This window comes from Anastrepha obliqua, chromosome 2, assembly GCF_027943255.1.
Source record: "Anastrepha obliqua isolate idAnaObli1 chromosome 2, idAnaObli1_1.0, whole genome shotgun sequence".
NCBI lineage: Eukaryota > Metazoa > Arthropoda > Insecta > Diptera > Tephritidae > Anastrepha > Anastrepha obliqua.
In genome coordinates, this window is record NC_072893.1 from 29,810,347 (window position 1) to 29,829,957 (window position 19,611).

Below are 19,611 nucleotides of genomic sequence, written 5' to 3' on the forward strand. Positions count from 1 at the left end.
CGATTTTTCAGAGTTTTTTCGTGGCCATGGCAATGCTTAAATTTAGAAAAATCTTTCACTTCCAATAAATTAGACAAATTTCTCTGTATGTATACATTTGCTTGTATGGGGCGTTCAATAGGGTCATGGCAACATAACAACTTTTGCAGAGCCTAATTGAAGAAGTTTCGACGCTTCCAATGGTCAAGAGACTGAGTAGGCTGGATTCTAGGATAGCATATTTTAAAAGCAGCTACTTTGGAGCCGAATACTTTTTAAGTCTTGCAGAAATTAAAACAAGCATAATTTAAGCTGTAGATTTTAATAACATCGTAATAATTTACTTTTTCACACGGATCCCCAAACAATTACGGCTTGTCGGAAACTAGTATCCTCAGTTTAAAAAGTAGAAGTGAGATTCACTTATCAAATACTGTTAGGGAACAGTTTATTATCTTCATGAGTCATAAAACCTTAAAACAGAAACAAATAGGATATGAGATAGAATGCAGTTCGACATAATCTGTACCTACACTTCTAACGCAGAATCGTCAAATCATATAAATACTAAGGAAATGATAAAAATCTAAAGACCTCGAAGAGAAAATACACTTCAGCGCACGCTCGAGTCACCACTTATTCGCCATTGCTGTGCACTTTGACTTTTTTTTCGTAACTTATACGCAACCAGATCAAAGTGCCAAGGTCAACGTGAAATGCTTACAAAATAGGGGTTGAAGTTGAGTGTCCAGTGACCAGATGATCAAAGTAGCAGCTAAATTGACATAAAAAACGGGTTATAAAATGTTAGAAGATAAACAAAAGCTAAATAAAAGTCAGAAATTTGTATACAAAGTTCATTTTGTAGCCTTATGCAATAATTAAAGATTGTGGACAGTTAGACAACTGATTTCGGATGCTACTTCCATCCATTGATGCCATTTGGAAGAAAGAGGAAAAGGCGCATAAGTTTATCTCATTTCTGAAAAGGTGGTAAAAAATTGAAAATAGGTTGTTGTAAAACATAGAATCATTTTATGTTTTTTTATGAATGGTTGGTGCTTAATTATTCATATTTTTAACTTAATCATTCTCGTGAATTTTTCACATACAGCCGAACTTTCATAACTCGCACTATAACTCTATAACTCATAGTAAATCGATAGGAAATAGCATTTCGAAATCATCGTATATTTGTCATGGCTTCAAAGCATGTTTTACAGTGTTTGCCTACTGAAGAAAAATGTAAGCCAAGAAAAGAAATCGAAAGTTTAAAAAATAATAAGGAAGTGACTGAAAAATATTTGGTTCATCGTGAAGCACCTTGTTGAACCGCAATACAGAAATTGGTAAACAAATTCGAGCTGTTGGGACAAGTTAGTGATGTGAAGAATAAAACCCGTGCACGTCGCTCAAGAACAGCCGAAAATATTGCTGTTGTAGCCGAAACTGTTGAAGAAAACCCAGGTTTGTCCATTACTCGTCGTTCTTTGGAATTAGGCATTCCTCAAACGTCATTACACCGTATTTTGCATAAAGGTTTGGGTCTTAAGGCTTATAAAGTCCAGTTAACATAAGAACATATGTCGATCGATCATCTACAACGTCGTGTCTTTGCTGATCGGGTCGTTGAAATGCATGAAAATGATCTGGAATTCCATCGAATCTTGAGTGATGAGGCCCATGTCCACCTAGGTGGCTTCGTCAACTAGCAAAATTGTCGGATCTGGGGATCTCAGAAAATTCAAGAGTTATTGTTAAAAAGCCTCTCTATCCTCAACGTGTGACTATTTGGTGCGGTTTATGATTCGGCGGAGTCATTGGACCTTACTTTTTCGAAAAGGAAGCTGGAGAAACAGTTACAGTGAATGGATTGCGCTATCGAGAGACGATTAACGATTTTTTATGGCCGGAATTCGATGGTATTGATCTGGACAACGTTTATTTTCAACAAGACGGCGCTACGTGCCACACAAGCAACGAAACCATGCTTTGAATATCAAAATAATACCTCTTATTGGAAAACCCTTTATATTTACAGTAGGTGTCAGAAGAAAAGGATTGTGTCGTTCGAAACTGTTTAAATGCGTCTTTCTCCTTCAAGATATAAAAGCGGAGTAAGTAAAACGTTTATTCAATATTGTGCATATATAGGTAAATAAGAAAAGCTTAACAAAAAGGAATTTATAATAACTAGAATACACGTTGACTATTTAAGAGTTGCCATCTCAACACTCCTCCTCAACGTGGATACTGTTTTACAAAAATTATTCAAAATTCATTAATTTCATGAAATTATAATGTTTGTTCCTGGCTAAATTCTTCGTTAAAATATCAGCCAGCATTTCGTCTGTAGGACAATATCTCAGCTCAACTTCCTTCCTCTGTACGGCTTCGCGAATGCGATGGAATTTGATGTCAATATGTTTGCTACGTTTATGATAAACAGGATTTTGCGCCAATTTCATAGCGCCTTGGTTATCGATATACAGCTCTAAAGGCTCGTTTTGACCAATTCCAAGTTCAACCAACAATCGCCTCATATATATAGCCTCTTTTGTTGCATCTGATGCAGCCATATATTCTGCCTCTGTGCTGCTGAGTGCAACCGTATGTTGCTTTCTCGACTCCCAAGATATTGGACAATCGCCGTAGAAAAACATGAACCCAGTATACGACTTCCGGTCCAACACGTCACCTCCCCAGTCAGCATCCACAAACCCTTTTATGGACTGCTCGCCTGCACGGAATTTCATTCTCATTTCTACAGTGCCAGCCAAATACTTAAGAATATGCTTCAGTTTGCAAAAATGCTCTACATGAGGGTTACAATTACGCTGCGCCATTTTTGACACTGAATGCAGTATATCAGGACGCGTTGTAATGGCCAGATACATAAGAGCACCAATAAGGGACTGATAATCCGTTTGATTTGCCTTCTCGCAATCATCTGCACAATCGACTTGATATCCCTTCTCTAATGGAACCGATACAGCTTTACAAGTTTTCATACCATACTGTGACAACATTTCACGTATGTACTGTGCTTGACAAATAGTCATCTCGCCTGTTTCTCCATCGCGACTAAACTCAATTCCCAAAAAGTGTTGTAACATACCTTTATCGCTTACCTCGAATAGTTCTGCCAGTTGTAGTTTTATTTTAATCACCACTGCCTTGTCTCTGCACCCTATGATCAGGTCATCAACATACACCAGCACCAGCGTAAGCTGCTCGTTGAAATTTGCCTTGTATAAGCAGGGCTCATTTTCGCATGCAGTAAAACCAATGCGCGTTAACACACCATCAAGCTTGCTATTCCACTCTTTGCCACTTTGCTTTAACCCATATATGGCCTTATGGAGTTTCAAAACTTTCTGCGATGACTCGCCCTCGACGAAATGTTGCGGTTGCTGCATGTAGATCGTGTCTTGAAGCTCACTGTTTAAATATGCTGAATTCACATCTATTTGATGAAGATGCATTTCATGTTGCACTGCTAATGCCAACATAAGTCGAATAGTAGAATATCTTGCAACCGGTGAGAATACTTCTTTGTAATCAATTCCATAACGTTGATTACAACCTTTCGCCACAAGACGTGCTTTGTAGCGCACAATGTTGCCGTGTTCGTCTTTCTTTAATGCAAACACCCATTTACATGGAATGGCTGTGCCATCAGCTGGCAAATCTGTCACTGACCAGGTATTGTTTTTCTTAAGCGCGAAATATTCGTCCCGTAAACGTAACCAAACAAAAATGAGTGGAGGAGTACGCTAAGCAGTATTTTTATGCACGCATTCGAAAGGGCCGAAATTATCTTACGCTGCGGCTGCAAAAGTAATTAAAAAATCAAAAAAGTTTGTTGTGATGTGGAATCAGCGGTATAAAATGTACAAAAATGTTGATGACTTTTCCGAGCGCGGATTGAAGCGAGTGACGACAGGATAAAGTGATCCTCCAACTTTTTAAGCGGGACCCTTCTTTGTGATTACGCCAAGCACACACAATTTTTGCTAAAAAGGGAATAGATGTGAGTATCAACACCAACGTACGTCGGCTGAAGGAGGCGAACGTATCCTACAGTCCCACATCATCAACACCCCTGCTCTCAGAAAAATAAAACAAGAAAAAGGCGTCACAGTATTGGACTGGCCTTCCAAGTCCCCAGACGCCAACCCCATTGAAAATGTGTGGTGAACTATGAAAACACATCTTGCCGGAAGGCATAATTTAAAGCAAATCGTGCGTCAAGCTCGCAATATTTAGTCCTGTTTGTCGACGAGCTACGCAGAAAAGCTGGTTCAAAGCATGAAGAAGATGCCAGGCTATACTCGACAACGATGAAGAATACACGGCTTATTGAGTAATTGCGTCTCGTAGTTTTGTACATAAAAAAAAAATAAATAATTGGCGCGTACACTTCTGTTAGGTGTTTGGCCGAGCTCCTGCTCCTATTTGTGGTGTGCGTCTTGGTGTTGTTCCACAAATGGAGGGACCTACAGTTTCAAGCCGACTGCGAACGGCAGATATTTTTATGTGGAACTTTTACATGGCAGAAATACACTCGGAGGTTTGCCATTGCCTGCCGAGGGGCGACCGCTATTAGAAAAATGTTTTTTTTTTTTTTTTTTTTTTTTTTTTTTTTTTTTTTTTTTTTTTTTTTTTTTTTTTTTATTAATTTTGGTGTTTCACCGAGATTCGAATTAAAAAAAATTTTAATATATATCTTTTATAGGTACTTCATGAATAATCGCAGTTCCTTTTTTCTGACACAGACTGTTTATGAATATTTGAACACAGAATTCCTCGATTTATTGTGTTTAATAGTATAGCTTTCTACTGATCTCAACTCTACTGACCCCGGAAATCTTTCATTTCTTCTTAATGACATCTTGCCGCCAGACTGGCGGGATCGACTTTTACGACGACTGGCGAATGTCTCCACTCTGGCGGCATCAACTGCAAAGGATTGAAGGACAAAGCAATGGAGAAGCGATTTGGCGATAAAAACTTCAAGGCAAGCACAGGTTGTCTTGATAAATGGAAGCAAAGGTACTAAGTAAGAGATGTAACTGATGAATTATTTATTTAAAGTGGATTATAGGCATTGCGTGAAGCCTCCAATTTGCAACCACTTGATCAAGGCGTCATTCAGGATTGTAAAAGAAGCCCTAAGGCGTTTAGAGGAACACGAAACACAGGATGTTACACTTAGTGATTGTCTCAATCAGATATCAAAAGTTTGGAATATTGACGTTGGTAGACAAATGACCGTCAACTGCTTCAAAAAAGCAGCTTTGTTCAGTGTTTTGCTTGGGACGAAAAGGGCGAAATGCCTTTAAGTTTCTTTAAAGTCGAAAGACTCTGCTGCTAGCGCTGCGTTTACTTCAGTTTACCTAATAATCTATTATCATGTAAGCTTAAAAAAAATATATACAATATAAAAAAAAATGTCTTTAATGAATTTGCTGAAGATAAGGAAATGATGAATGCTGATTGTGAAACATGGCTAAGGGTTAATAAAATAATTCCTTATGCTACTCTTCACCACTACTTTCAGGTGGATAATGAAGTTTGTGTATCAGGCTTTCCCACAGATGACCACAGTATGGAGCACTGCTGCATTAACTCAAACGCTCCAATTCAAGCGGAATGGAAGGTGATGATGAAGTGCAAGAAACCGTTCAAATTTCCACTGACGAGATGTCAGAGATTGCTTCTTCAGAACTTTGAATTTACATTTGGAAATGAACGAAACTGCCACTGATGATCACTATAAGGCTTTAAACAAGACAGAACCTCTTTTTACGCCAAACTGTGAAAACTCCAAAAGAAAAGTAGGTTCTCAGTCGCTCATTTTATTTTATTCCGATTATTTTAATTTATACTGATTTTTTTTTAATTTATTTATTCTGATTATTATTTTTAATTAGTTTTTACTGAAAAAAAATTCTATATAACACGAAATCTCCATAAGTCGAATATTTTCATTGGATAATGCTAATTCGAGTTGTTGAATTTTAACAATTTCTGCAATTTTCGGCACGTTACACAAAAGCTTCGGTAACCTATGTATATTTTATAGTCTATAAGCTATCCACAAACAAGATATTTTTACCATTCTCAGAAGATTTATGTTAATCCATATCGTCCCATATCCATAAGCCCAATGAATTTTTTTGGTTTGCTCCTCAGAAAGTGATTGACTGACGTGGGATTTGAATTTATCCCGTTTCGCAAGTCGTTCTTTACGATGGGCCAATTCTTTTCCAGGTGAAACACACGCATATGATCTAAATCAAAATTTGTTTAAATGAAATCACACTTTTTAAATAAAAAGTGATTTATTTTGTATGCGTAGAAGTGCCAACCGAAACTGCAAACTTTCTCGCCTAGTTTCAATGATGAGACGCACGATTTAACCCAATATTTTCTTTTCATTTTGTCTTTTGGGGTATGAACAAACTTAGCGCCCTCTTTTGCTAACGTTTTGTGGCCAAAACAAAAAAAAAACAACAGCAGCATTGCCTGCAAACTTTTTTAGCAAAAGTTTTCATTTCTATGCTTTTGAGACTTTTTTTTAGAATTTGGTCCGAAATAAAAAATAGTGCAAATTAGACATCTCACATCACCACTAATTAATGCTTCATGATTTTTTATTTTTTTTTTTTATTTTTATTTAAGTCGATTTTTGTGCATAGGAATTAAATAATAATATAAAAAGTATCTGAAAACTCTTTCTGCATCAGCAATACACCCAAAACGAAGTATACTTCGACAATTGAGAAAAACGCGTCAATGGATTTTTGTTTTTATTTATTACGTACAACAAGACAATTACTATACTTAATAGCTACAGTATGTGTGGGATGAAATAGTACGAGTTTGGAGAAAAGAAAACTTTGGAGGTCAGCTCGGAAGGCGAAACTTCCGAATTTGCTGCAACAAATATGTATTCTAGTAAGATAATATTGTTGAAAAATATTTTTATGGGCTGTTGTATGCGACGAACGCTGCCTTGAAGCCGGGACGGAGTTCGAAAATTTCATACGAATTAATTTGATACGGAGGATCTCTCCTTGATCAGTAAGCTATAGTTTTTTCTTTAACGCAGCCAGAGTTTGTTGTTCTTTTGTGGCATTCATAAAAACTGGGTCTACTATAAAAGCCACAGGAAAAGATAGTTCGGTTTTTGTTGCTGGAATAGCATAAAATATTCATTAGGCAATTTTGCCGAAAGTAGCTGAAATGGTTCAGTATATCGCAGGTGCGCTCAAGGACGTTCGGGAGTGTTCACAAATACCATAGCGTTGAAGCAAAGTTGTATGTAATTTTACATCAGCAGACGTGTTGAAGAGGCTTATTGTCTTATGTTTGTGTTACAAGATAACCAAATAGATTTTTTACGACGAGCAGGTGGTCAACCTCAAAGTTTTTAAAGGGCTATTGAAATATCCTAAGTTCTAAGTCCTAAAATGTTAATGAAAACACATACATATGCATAGAAATACGAACATTTTTTTCGCTGTACATTTGAGCACCTGCGTATCATTGCACTAGAGCAACAACAGTATTTACATGAATTTTGTTTGTGCAATTTGGTGTTTTGAATGCGCAAATTTCTCTGAGAATGTAAGGAAATAAGGCAACAACAAAGAAGCACTTTGCCATTCAAAACACAAAACTGCCAATCGCCATTTGCTCTAGTGCCACAACCTTGAATAAATTCGCCATGAATGCTGCTAACATAATTAGTCCTAATTCAAGTGAGAGTAAGGGCTTGCTATATAAAAAATCTTCAAATTTCGTATACAATTTGACCTCTCACAAAAATAATATTGAATTTCTCCTTCTGCGATTTTAACACCGTCTTTTATTGTTGGCTTTTCTGCTCTGCTTAGATTACTGCTGCTCTTACTCGGAATGATGCTGTTACTGTTGCTGGCATTGCTATTAAATCACGTCCATTTGCAGCGCTCACCAATATGTGCTCGCACAAAAACAATAGCTCAAACAAGATTGTTTGTATTGAATTTTTAGTTAATTGTACGCCTCCGATGTGTTTAACAGCGCGTTCTATTGTTGGTTCAGTGCCTGCTATTCGCACTCTGAAAGATGCTGTTAATGCTACATACATATAAATCGCGACTACCTGTGGATGATGGACATAATTGTATTAAGTATTCAAAGTAAGAGATCTAAGTCTAAGAATATATGTATCTACATATGTAGTTGTTGCACGAAATGCTTTCACTGAGCTTGATGCTGTTTTACAAAAGAAGAGACTGCAAATTTCATCGTCCAAGCCTTCCGTTACTACAAAAAATGTTATCTCCTCTGTACATTTGTTCACAAACACTTTGGCTTAGGAACATAAAAGAACATAGAAGAAGTTACTCTTAATGATTTACTGTTAACCCTGAACTTGGTGTGAATTTGATTATGCATCTACGTATTATTGTTTAAACGTAGCTAAATAATAAAGCTCCATAATCATGGTCAAGTTAAATAAGTTAGATCATACTTTATTTTAAAGTGTGCATTATCTTTGTCGAAGGCTTTTTCGCTTAGATCCAGCTCTAAAGTTAGGCTTGCGAAAAGCTGTCACTAAAGCTGCTACTAAGCCTGGCAAATTAAAGGAAACTTCAATTTTTCATGCGTTTAAGGAGCCTTGAAGTTGTAATTTTTGATTGAAAAAAGAGTGAATGTGTAATATGTATTTTGAAGAAATTGAAAGATATTTTGATATTGTAATTATCAGTATAATTGAGAATGCCAAAAATATACATAAAAAGAACGTGTTATCCATTCGTTTTAGAGGAAGAATACTATTGTAACCCTTATAGACTAAACACTTATCTTATTTTGAGCCTAAAAACTAATTCAGTTATATCATTTTGGTTTAATTCTTTCTTTTGAATTTGGAACAAAGGAGGTTCAACCTTCAAGAAATTTCAGACCGCGGTTGCTCTTCAGCACACTTTCGCATTCGCACTTCACGTGCAATTTGTGCCCTTACCTGCTCTACCTTCAGCAAATGTAGCACATTTGCTAGCCCAAGCGGAACAGGTACATACTATACATACATACGTAAACATGTAGGTAATTTCAAGTAAGCACTGAGTGGGACAAACGCAAAAATGCGTTTCTGTTTGACAGTATTGAGCAATAGACGTTTTGTTTGTGTAATGGAAGTTCGCGCAAAGGTCTTGGTAGAGTAAGGCAGTAAATTGAATTTGATAAAATTAAAATTAAAGTCGACTATATATCTTACAGTGTTACTTAACTAAAATGTGCTCTAATGCAGGGCTATATGTATGTATGTACTCGTATGTGATATGTGCCAATATCTCTGAATTATGATTGAAGTTGATTTAGATATTTCTGTCCTCCGTGTTCCTGTCCTGATAATTCGAGTAGAAGTGAATATATTTCAGTGAAATTTGACACATATGCACACATGCACACATACTACACATGTCTAATGAACTCTCTGTTAGTGAGAATGACAGAATTGGTGAATAATCGCGTTCAACTACTAACGTTAATATCCAAAAGAGAAAAAACGTTACAAATTAAGCAAAAATACTTAAATTTGGAAAAAATGATAGCCTCAAAAGGAGAAATACGAGGAAAGGAAAATTTTGAAAATGGGTGGTGTCAAAACCATGCGAGTATCTCGATAGCGACTTAAAAGAACTCGCCCTAACTTAGTACAGTAGGTTCTGTTTTTATGCGGCTTTTTTTATGCGGTTTTGAAATAGTGCGGTTTTTTTTTAAATTACAAAATGCATGTCGCCCTATCGGGAATTGTACATATAAACAAGATTCTAAACCAGCTAAGCAAAAACTCATCACAGATTACATCAGAAATGCTAACCCTACAAGTATGGAACCGCCTGCATCACCATCCAGATCAGACGTGTACATTTCCTAAAGTGACGAAAGTGATTTTACGCCAAATCCTAAACGAACGCGCAACATGTGGGTATTGTCTGATTCTATTTCTGACTTAAATTTATTTTTCGATTCTGACGTTTCTTAAATAAAGATATAATTTTCAAAAATACAATATTTTGTTTATGCGATTTTATATAATTATTTCAGATTCATGCGGTTTTAGCATTTGAAACGTATCTATAGTTTTACTATAGAACTAGTAGCTTTTTTTATGCTGTTTTTTTATGCTGTTTCTTGCGGAACGTATCTAGCGCATAAAAACAGAACCTACTGTATATTTATTGCTCTCCACCTAATTTAGATCCGACATAAATATTATTGAGGTCGAACAAAAATCAAGTCCACTTCTTATACTTCTGCTCAAATATGAACGAGACGGTATCAATAAAACATTTTGCCATATGTTTGTGAGTTCAGGGCGAACTTTTGCTACCGTTTCAATTCGCTTCCACGTCACTCGGTCATCAGCTTTTCGTTTGATACCAGATATAACCATAGCTCCAAAGTCGCTTTCGAAGTCATCGGTCCATCGTTTTCTCGACCGGGCTCTTCTTCAGTCGCCTTATGGATTTGTTTCGAAGATCTCTAGAATCTAGATCTACATAGATACAGTTCTATTGTTACTCATTCGTAAAATGTGACCGTACCATTGAATCCTTTGTGCTTTGATGTACTTGAATACATTGGCACCTGTGATAAATCTGTTACCGAATGCGGTCAATACCGTCTTCTAGTCGTACAGGTCCATATATTTTTCTTAGAATCTTTCTATCAAAACAATTTAACTGATCGATTTCATTGGATTTCAGAACTCATGCTCCGCACCCGTATGTGAGTGTAGGTTTTATGACAGTTTTGTAATTCATAGTTTCTGGTTTCTAGAAAGTAGTTTCGACTTCATCAACTTTGCATGCGCGCAGTAAGACTTATTTGCAACTTGTAAGCTGTTTTGTATGGCGCTCAGCATACTCCAAGATACTTAAATTCATTGACCATTTCAAAGCTATAGCTGCCGATTTGTATGTTATGCGTTGCCTTGCGCGCTGCACATTCCATATATTAGGTTTTTTCTTCATTGATTATAAGTCCTACCATCCTAGCAAATGATTCTATACGCATAAATGTTTCTTGCAGAGCCCTTTTGTTTCTGGCTATAATTACGATGTCATCCGCATAGGCGCTGGGATCTATGTAAAGGGTGTTTTTTTTAGAGGTTAGGTTTTCAAGTTGGCACTACTTTTTTCGTAGATGGTCTTTTTGACAGCTGTCACTTGATTTATGCTCAGTTTGGTTTGCCATTTCATAATGAATAGACTTACACCTGAACAACGTTTGCAAATCGTGCAAATTTATTACGAAAATAATGGTTCGGTTCGCGCGACGCATCGAAGAAAATTTTGTTCAGCGATGAAGCTCACTTTTGGTTGAATGGGTATGTCAATAAGCAAAATTGTCGCATTTGGAGTGAACATAATCCATAAGCCATTGCTGAGACGCCGTTACATCCTCAAAAAGTCACTGTTTGGTGTGCTCTATGGGCAGAGGGAATCATTGGTCCATATTTCTTTAAAAATGAAGCCGGCCATAATGTTACAGTCAATGGAGAGCGCTATAGAGCCATGATTAATGACTTTTTCGTGCCTGAATTGGACGATGTTGATGTGGACGACCTTTGGTTCCAACAAGACGGCGCTACATGCCATACAGCCAACGCAACAATCGATTTATTGAAGGAAACTTTTGGTGAGCGCATTATCTCGCGCCGTGGACCTTTGGCGTGGCCTCCAAGATCGTGCGATATAACACCGCTGGACTATTTTTTGTGGGGCTATGTGAAGTTGCTTGTCTACGCAGATAAGCCAGAGAGGATTGACGTCTTGGAAGAGAATATTCGACGCGTTATTGCTGACATACGGCCCCAATTGCTGCAAAAAGTGGTCGAAAATTGGGCCTCTCGGCTGGAATTTATTCGAGCCAGCCGCGGCGGCCACTTGCCCGAAATCATTTTTAAAACATAATGGCAAACCCTTATCTTTATAATAAAGCTAAATTCTTGGCCATAACATTAAATTATATACGTTTTATTTCATCTTGAAAACCTAACCTCTAAAAAAACACGGAACGAGAGATGAAAGCACATCTTTCTGTCTTACACCTGAAATTACTTTTTTTAAAATAAAACTAAATTTCGCACCGTTCATCTTATATTACAAGCTATTTATAACTCTCATTGTCTATGAGTTTTTTTGATTCCTAATTAAATTTTATTAAAATGAGTTCGGGTATATAAAGCTTGGCCCGGACCGAAGATGGCACTTCTATATATGTATATAATAAATGCTCCTCTTCGTATTTGTTGTGTGCGTCTTGATATTTTTGCACAAATGGAGGGACCTACAGTTTTACGCCGCCTCCGGACGCTAGATGGTTTTCTATGAGGAGTGGTCTCGTGGCAGAATTACACTCGGAAGTTTGTCATTGCCTGCCGAGGAACGACCGCTATTAGAAAACACTTTTTCTATTATTTGTTGTTTCATGCCCGGATTCATATCTCCGGGTACTACCGCGTTGTAGTCGCGCACCAATCTATTCGGCTACGCCGGCAGATTAATCTGGATAAAAAATTTAAATACTTCTGTTTTGAGTTTTAGTGCAGCCCTTCTCCCTTCATTTTTGAAGTCGGCCAAGACGTATAAATTTTGCCAGATTCGCTTAAATTTTTACTGTTTACTACGTTGTTGAATTAGTTTTGTGGTTCGATAAGAAAATCACAATTTTACGGATTTGAAGTACACTTTATTATTCAGTATAGTCTCCCTGAGCATCCAAGCACTTGTTCGAACGAGAGTCCAATTTATGAATTCCATCCCTGAAGTGAGAATCTGGAAGGGCTCCAAAATACGCTGCCACAGCTGTTACATTCTCATCATTTGATGAGAAACGCTTTCCACGCTTGAATTTTTTAGGTATGGAAGCAGATGGAAGCCGCTAGGTGCCACATCTGGTGAATATAATGGATGTTTCCACAATTCGAACTTTAATTCATGGATTTTAGCCATTGTCAAAATTTTTTTGTCCTCGGTGCATTGACCTGATGATAAATAATTTTTTTTTCGTTTGCAAACTGGGTCTTTTTTCACGATTTTTTTCCTTCAGCTGGTCTAAAACGTTACAATAGTATTTAGAATTTATTGTTTTATCAGTATGCAAGTAGTACACAAATAGAATTCCTTTCGGATCCCAAAAAACTGATGCTAACACCTTCCTTGCCGATTAGTGGACACGAGCTCGTTTCCGAGCCGAAGATCCAGGTTAACACCACTCGTTAGCCTCTTGTTTTGATTTAGGATCACCCAAGTCACATCTAGTGATGAATCGATGCCCTAAAATCCACTTTATCCTTTCAAAAACGCCCGAAATGTTGCTGAGAAAATCGCATTCTAATGTGTTTTTGTTCCAATGTGAGCGAATGCGGAATGCGGCACCCATTGTGCACACAGCTTTCTGAAACCCTAAAGTTCTGTCAAAATATTGCCTGGGTAGTGTAGTTCAATGAAATGCTTCTACTAAATCTCTTTCAGTCACTCGACGATTTTCCAATACGATTTCCTGTAATTTTTCTACGATTTCTGGTGCTGTTGCTGTTTTTAGACGTCCTTGCCGTGGATCGTTTTCAAGGCTTGTACGAGCACGTTCAAATTCAGCAACCCATCTTTCTACTGCACTAATGGATGGCGAAAAGCTCTTATACATTTTCAACATTCGGTCATAATTTTCTTTGCTTTTAAACCTTCCAAAAATAAAAATCCAATCACCGCACGATACTTGATTTTTTCCATTGTAGAAAATCCTGTGAGACGTCGGTGGCTTGTAAACAAAGATTGAATTGGCAGATTGAAATGAAACTTGACATACTTTGAAATGAAGAGTGTGCCAGCATACTCAAGTACAAGAGGCTCACTTCTTCTCGATTGGTGCGATAACCGCTTAAGCGATTTTGGACGAGTTTAACAAAGCACGCCAGTGGTTTCTTTCTTATGCTAACCGGCGCCAGTTGGACACATCAAGTGAAGCCAAGTCCTTCTTTATCTGATATTTTCAATGCAGAGAATTCCTTCTTCTTCCTCTGCTATCAACGCATCGAATACTTTCAGAGCCGGAGCACCGGCTCTGTATTTGTATCCATTCGGACGACGTGACCCAGCCAACGTAGCCCTTGGTTCATTATTTGCTGCGCTATATCTATGCCAGCGTAAAGCTCATGCAGCTCATCGTTCCATCGCCTGCGATATTCGCTGTCGCCAACGTGCAAAGGTTCAAAAATCCTCCGCAGAATCTTCCTCCATCCATCAAACACTTCAAGGGACTCCTCATCGGATGTTGTCATGGCCCGATATTCGTTCAGTGCTCCTTACAAGAATTTTATTTCCTCGCAAACTCTTCCACTTTTAATTCTCCTACTAAATCCCACACTAAATTATTGGTAAACGGAATGTTAGATGGCTTGGAGTTATAAAATAATCCTTTATGTAGTCTGTAAGAAATGTTATGCTTCTCCACTAATACATAAAAAATGCATAATGATAAATAAAAAAAATAGAATCAAGTTTCTTAAGAAAGGAAATGCAATTGAAAAATTGGCTCTCCTAAATAAATACTAATTCCCATCCTCAACTGTTTGTCTTTGCAATTTTTTGTTGTGTTTTTGTTTGTGCTTTTTAAGTATGTAAATTCCTACCGATCAAATTAACAGTTGTAATATTTAATTCAAGACGAAACAAGAAGTGGATACCGAGTCATAAATACAATGGGCACTGCTGAGTTCAATACTCCCAGCGGCAGTCGCAGCGAAGGTGATTTATAGCACGGCTCCTATAACACTTACTAAAGGCATGTTTGGCTAAATCGGAGGCAAGTCGCTAGTTGAAGGGTGGGAAAGCGGTGGGTCGGGAAGGAAAAGTTACATGCGTGTTCATTTTCCATTAAAAAATTGCAATTATAGCACAAATTTACGGTAGAAAAAAAAACAACAACAACACATAAACGCTTTCGATTTCATTCTGCTCGACGATGCGCTTTGCATTTGCTGAAGACGGGTGAGCGTTCGGTCGGTCGGTCGGTGGCTGGTTGTTTGTGGCTGTGACGGAAGTTGTTGGCTATGTTTTTGTGCTACTACCGATTTGTGTGTAAATATCCACATACAAAAATGTGCAAATATATATACGAATATTTAAATAATATTAAACTGTGGCCGAAGTGTCAGTGTTTTCACTGTTACTTTTTCGTTTGTTGTTGTTATTGTTTGCCTCGTTACTGGCCGCGTAATAGACGCAAAGTTCAAGTGCTCGACAATTTGCCGCATTTATTGCGTTTTTCGTTTTTGTTTCTTTCTGTTTTCTTTGGCATTTTTTATTTGTGATTGCACTCACTGGCATTTCTACGCGAATTCCATGCCATTCCAACGGCGGCGGTAATTACGACCCGTTTAGTCATTTAGCAGCATTTAGCAGCGGTGTAATCGTCACTTAAGTCGGTAATTATGATTTTCGTGAGAAGAAATTCACTTTCATTCATTCAAACTCGTATTCATCTACGCGTTTTCATCGCGCTTTGGCCTTTCTTCGTTTGCTGTTTGCTTTCATATGTGCGCACTGACGCACAGTGTAATGTGGGAGGTTAAAAATAAATGTAAAAAAAAAAACAAAAAAAAAACGTATTTAACTGCTTATGTTTTACATATTCAGACTTTTCAATAATTTTTTTAAGGAGAAAAAGTGCCTGATATGCTGTTTCATCAGTTTCGTTTTGTAGCCAAAAACTTTGTAAGTTATCGAATGAGGCTCTTGTTACCTTAACTGACACCTCTGCCAAAGGTTCTGATGTATCGTCTTCATCTTCATCGTTGCTCTTTTGATTCGTAACTGTCGCAGATAAAATTTCGCCATGGGTTAGTGATCCTGAGACAGCAACATCTTCATCCACTTGAACATAGTTAGAAAAACTCACTCCGCTGATATCAACTACTGGTACCATTGATGATTCTTCATCATCCATAATTAATTGATTATTACTATGTTTTCCCCATGACACTTTTGTGCCTATGTTTTATGCGTAACACGTAATTTAATTTTATATGTAACCACGCACAGTAAAGGTATTTTCAGTGGAGTCCCAAAATTCAAAGTTCTTACCAACACACCAAGAAACTTTGCAAATTGGAATTGTCGAGTGTTTGACCATATGAGTTCAAATTACCGCCTCGTAGCAATGATTTTTTCGAGCGAATTACCGAGTGCATAAAAATGGATGGATATAATTCGAAATAGAGATTTTGTAGGGTATGCGTGACAACTTTGAAGTAATGAGAGGTTCGAAATATCGCAGGTTTGAATTAAGGAGAGTCGACTGTATTCGGTATATCTGGCAGATCTGAATAGATCTCCCATAGACCACAAGGGTCCGTAGTGTTACCAGTGTATTAAGCATAGTTCGTGCAAACATGTCTTGGCGAGTTATAGTAAACAGTTTAAACTTTTGTCAGAAGAATCTTTTGTTAGAGATGAAAAGTATACCGATTCCATGCAGTTGTAATGAGTTCTGCTTAGAGCAGGGCAGTGGCGAAGGAGGTGTTCTAACATACGCCTTTCTTCTTCACATAAGTTACACTTGTCGTTCTGGATCAGTCCCGTCAGTACTCCAAACAATATTTTACATTCCTTCCTTAGGAGTGATAGAATAAACTTGGTTGTTTTCGTGCTGCAAGTTCGTAGCATTATTGTGGCAATCTTGTGCGAGGTCGGGGTTTCCCTTATAGACTGTGCTCTCAGAGTTAGTTCGTCGTCTGTCTTCGAAACTAAGAGTGAGGGATATATGATCAACGTTCTCATCCTCGGCAAGCGGGTGCCTGCACGTAAACTCTCTCATTTTCCTCTATTTCCCTGTTTCGTAGTGCCATGTAAATTGTGACTTGCGCGCAAAGCCTAGCAACGTCAAAGAAAAAAAAAGAAAAAGTTGTCAAAAACCAACTATTCCCAAATCACTTGAAATTTACACTCTGCACTCTTGCACTAAAACTCAATAGCATATAAACCTGCATGCCCAAAAAAATTCTGGTTAAAAAGTTGAACTTTTTTACGAAATTTTTAAAAATTTTGTTTGAGACTTTGCATTATAAGACTTTTGCTGGTTGTATAAACTATATTTTTATAAGAAAGCAGTGGTGTGGCAAGTATAAATAGCATAAGCAGAATGAGAAAAATAAACAATAAACTAACAAATAGCAAAAAAAATCCGAGTTTCTTGGAATCTCTAATGTGAGCGCTCGACAGTTGTTCATGAACACAAAACCTTAAACTCGAGCTTATCGTGCAATACGAAATTCAAATTATTTATGCCCACTTTATTTATCTAATTTAATGCAAAATTATATTAGGTGCGCAACTAAGTTCTCTTTTTTGATGAAAATAAAACTTTATTCTGAAAAAATGGTTACAAGTGAATCATTGAAAGTATTGCCCATCGCTGCCTACTACTTTTTCCCATCTTTCTGGTAGATCTCGTATAGCGTCGCGGTAAAACTGTTCATCTTTTGAGGCTATCCACGGATCAAGCCATTTTTTGATGTCTTCATAAGAATGGAACTGCTGGTCAGCTAGGCCATGTGCCATCGATCGGAACAGGTGATAGTCGGACTGCGCAATATCTGGAGAATATGGCAGGTGGGGTAGGATTTCCCATTTCAGTGTTTCCAGGTAGGTTTGAACGGGTTTGGCAACGTGAGGCCGAGCGTTGCCATGCTGTAGAATCACTTTGTCATGCCTTTTCGAGTATTGCGGCCGCTTCTCGCGCAGTGCTCGGCTCAATCGCATCAATTGAAGTCTCCAGTGATGGTTTCGCTGGGTTTTAACAGTTCATAATAAATAACACCAACTTGGTGCCACCAAATACATAGCATAACCTTCGCAGCGTGAATATTCGGCCGAGGCGACGACGTAGACGCATGACCGGGCAGTCCCCATGACTGTCTTTTCTTTGGATTGCTGTAATGAATCCATTTTTCATCACCCGTCACGATGCGATGAAGAAACCCCTTCCTTTTTTGCCGCTGGAGCAGTTGTTCACAGGCGAAAAAACGACGTTCAACATCCCTTGGTTTTAACTCATAAGGAACCCAAGTCCCCTGCTTCTGAATCATACCCAATGAATGCAAGCGTGGATTGGCGGGTAACTTCTAATACTGAAGCAAACTCTTCTTGCGCTTGACACGGATCCTCATTGAACAATGCCCCCAATTCAGCGTCTTCCAAGGTTTTGGGCCTTCCTTCACGCGGACGGTCGTCAACATTAAAATCACCGTCTTTGAAGCGACGGAACCAATCTCGGCACGTTGTTTCACTTAAAGCAGCACCTCCATAAACTTTTTGTAGCTCTCGATGCGCTTCAGCCGCCATTTTTTTCGAATGAAAGAGAAAAATCAACACTTCAAACAAATGACGATTATTTGGCACAAAATCAGATATTTTCACAGAATCAAAAGTATATGATACCAAAACAAATCACTAATGTGTCGAAGCAGTTTGTTTACCATATGTCTAAGCTTGGTTTATGACGTTTAGACGTGACACACTGCTGGCGACATCTATTGACAAACAGCGGGAACTTAGTTGCGCAATTTCTAATTACATTTAATATTTTGAGCCAATAACGGAACAGACGAATACAGTTTTACGATATAAATAAAGTGGAATATCCTAGCGTTTTGTGCCATTTAAAAAAATAGTTCCAAAAAAAAAAGTATTTTGATCAGAACTTCTATGGATACCTTACACGGTGCGCTGTCGCCGCCCCAGCTACTTTTTCTTTCAACAAAGTTGTTTTTGTATTTCCAACTCACCACACCACTACTCCTCCCATGCAGTCGCAATAGTATTGGTATTGTTATTGTTGTTGTTCGAGTATGTAGCTGTGTTAATTAATCTAATATCTGCAATTTAGCAAGTACCCAGCCAACGAGCTCCACCACCCGTGTCTACGTTGCGCCTGCGCGTAGTTAATTTGCTATGCAGCGCTGCCGAGCGTCGCAACGTAACTTGAAACTCGTAAGCAGCTTCTCGTGTAGCGCATAAATCTATTGTATTTTAGGTAGCGCCACCATGAGCCGCCGTTCCCTCAATTAATTTCCATTATTCCCCAACCTCTGCATAAACGTAGCATTGGCTGGTAGGCATTAGCATAGCGCAAAGCACTACAGAGAGGCAACAAGTGCGCGGTAGGTAAAGGAGCGGCGCCGTAGCTTTGGGGGATCTAATGTCGTTGCTTAGGTAGACGATAAAAAAGCGTTAAATTTCTGCTGCATTTTTTCGTCACATTTCTCAGTGTTTTTTCACTCAACGTCAATGATAAATATGTGTATGTATGTGTGTGTGCGTGTACTTGTATGTTTGTGTACAAATAGTTGTTTGCTCTGGCTTTTGACTTATTTTTTTATACACAGTTTGTGTGGATTTTTTTCAATTTAAAGTTCAAGTTAAACTTTGTACTTTTGATTCGAAAATTTAATCAAAAAAGCGAATCGCGATTAGTCTATGGCTGTGTCTGTGCGTGTTTGTGTGCGCGTACTTTAACTGCTGGCATTTGCGAGCGTGTTTTGTGCCATTGATGAACAAAATT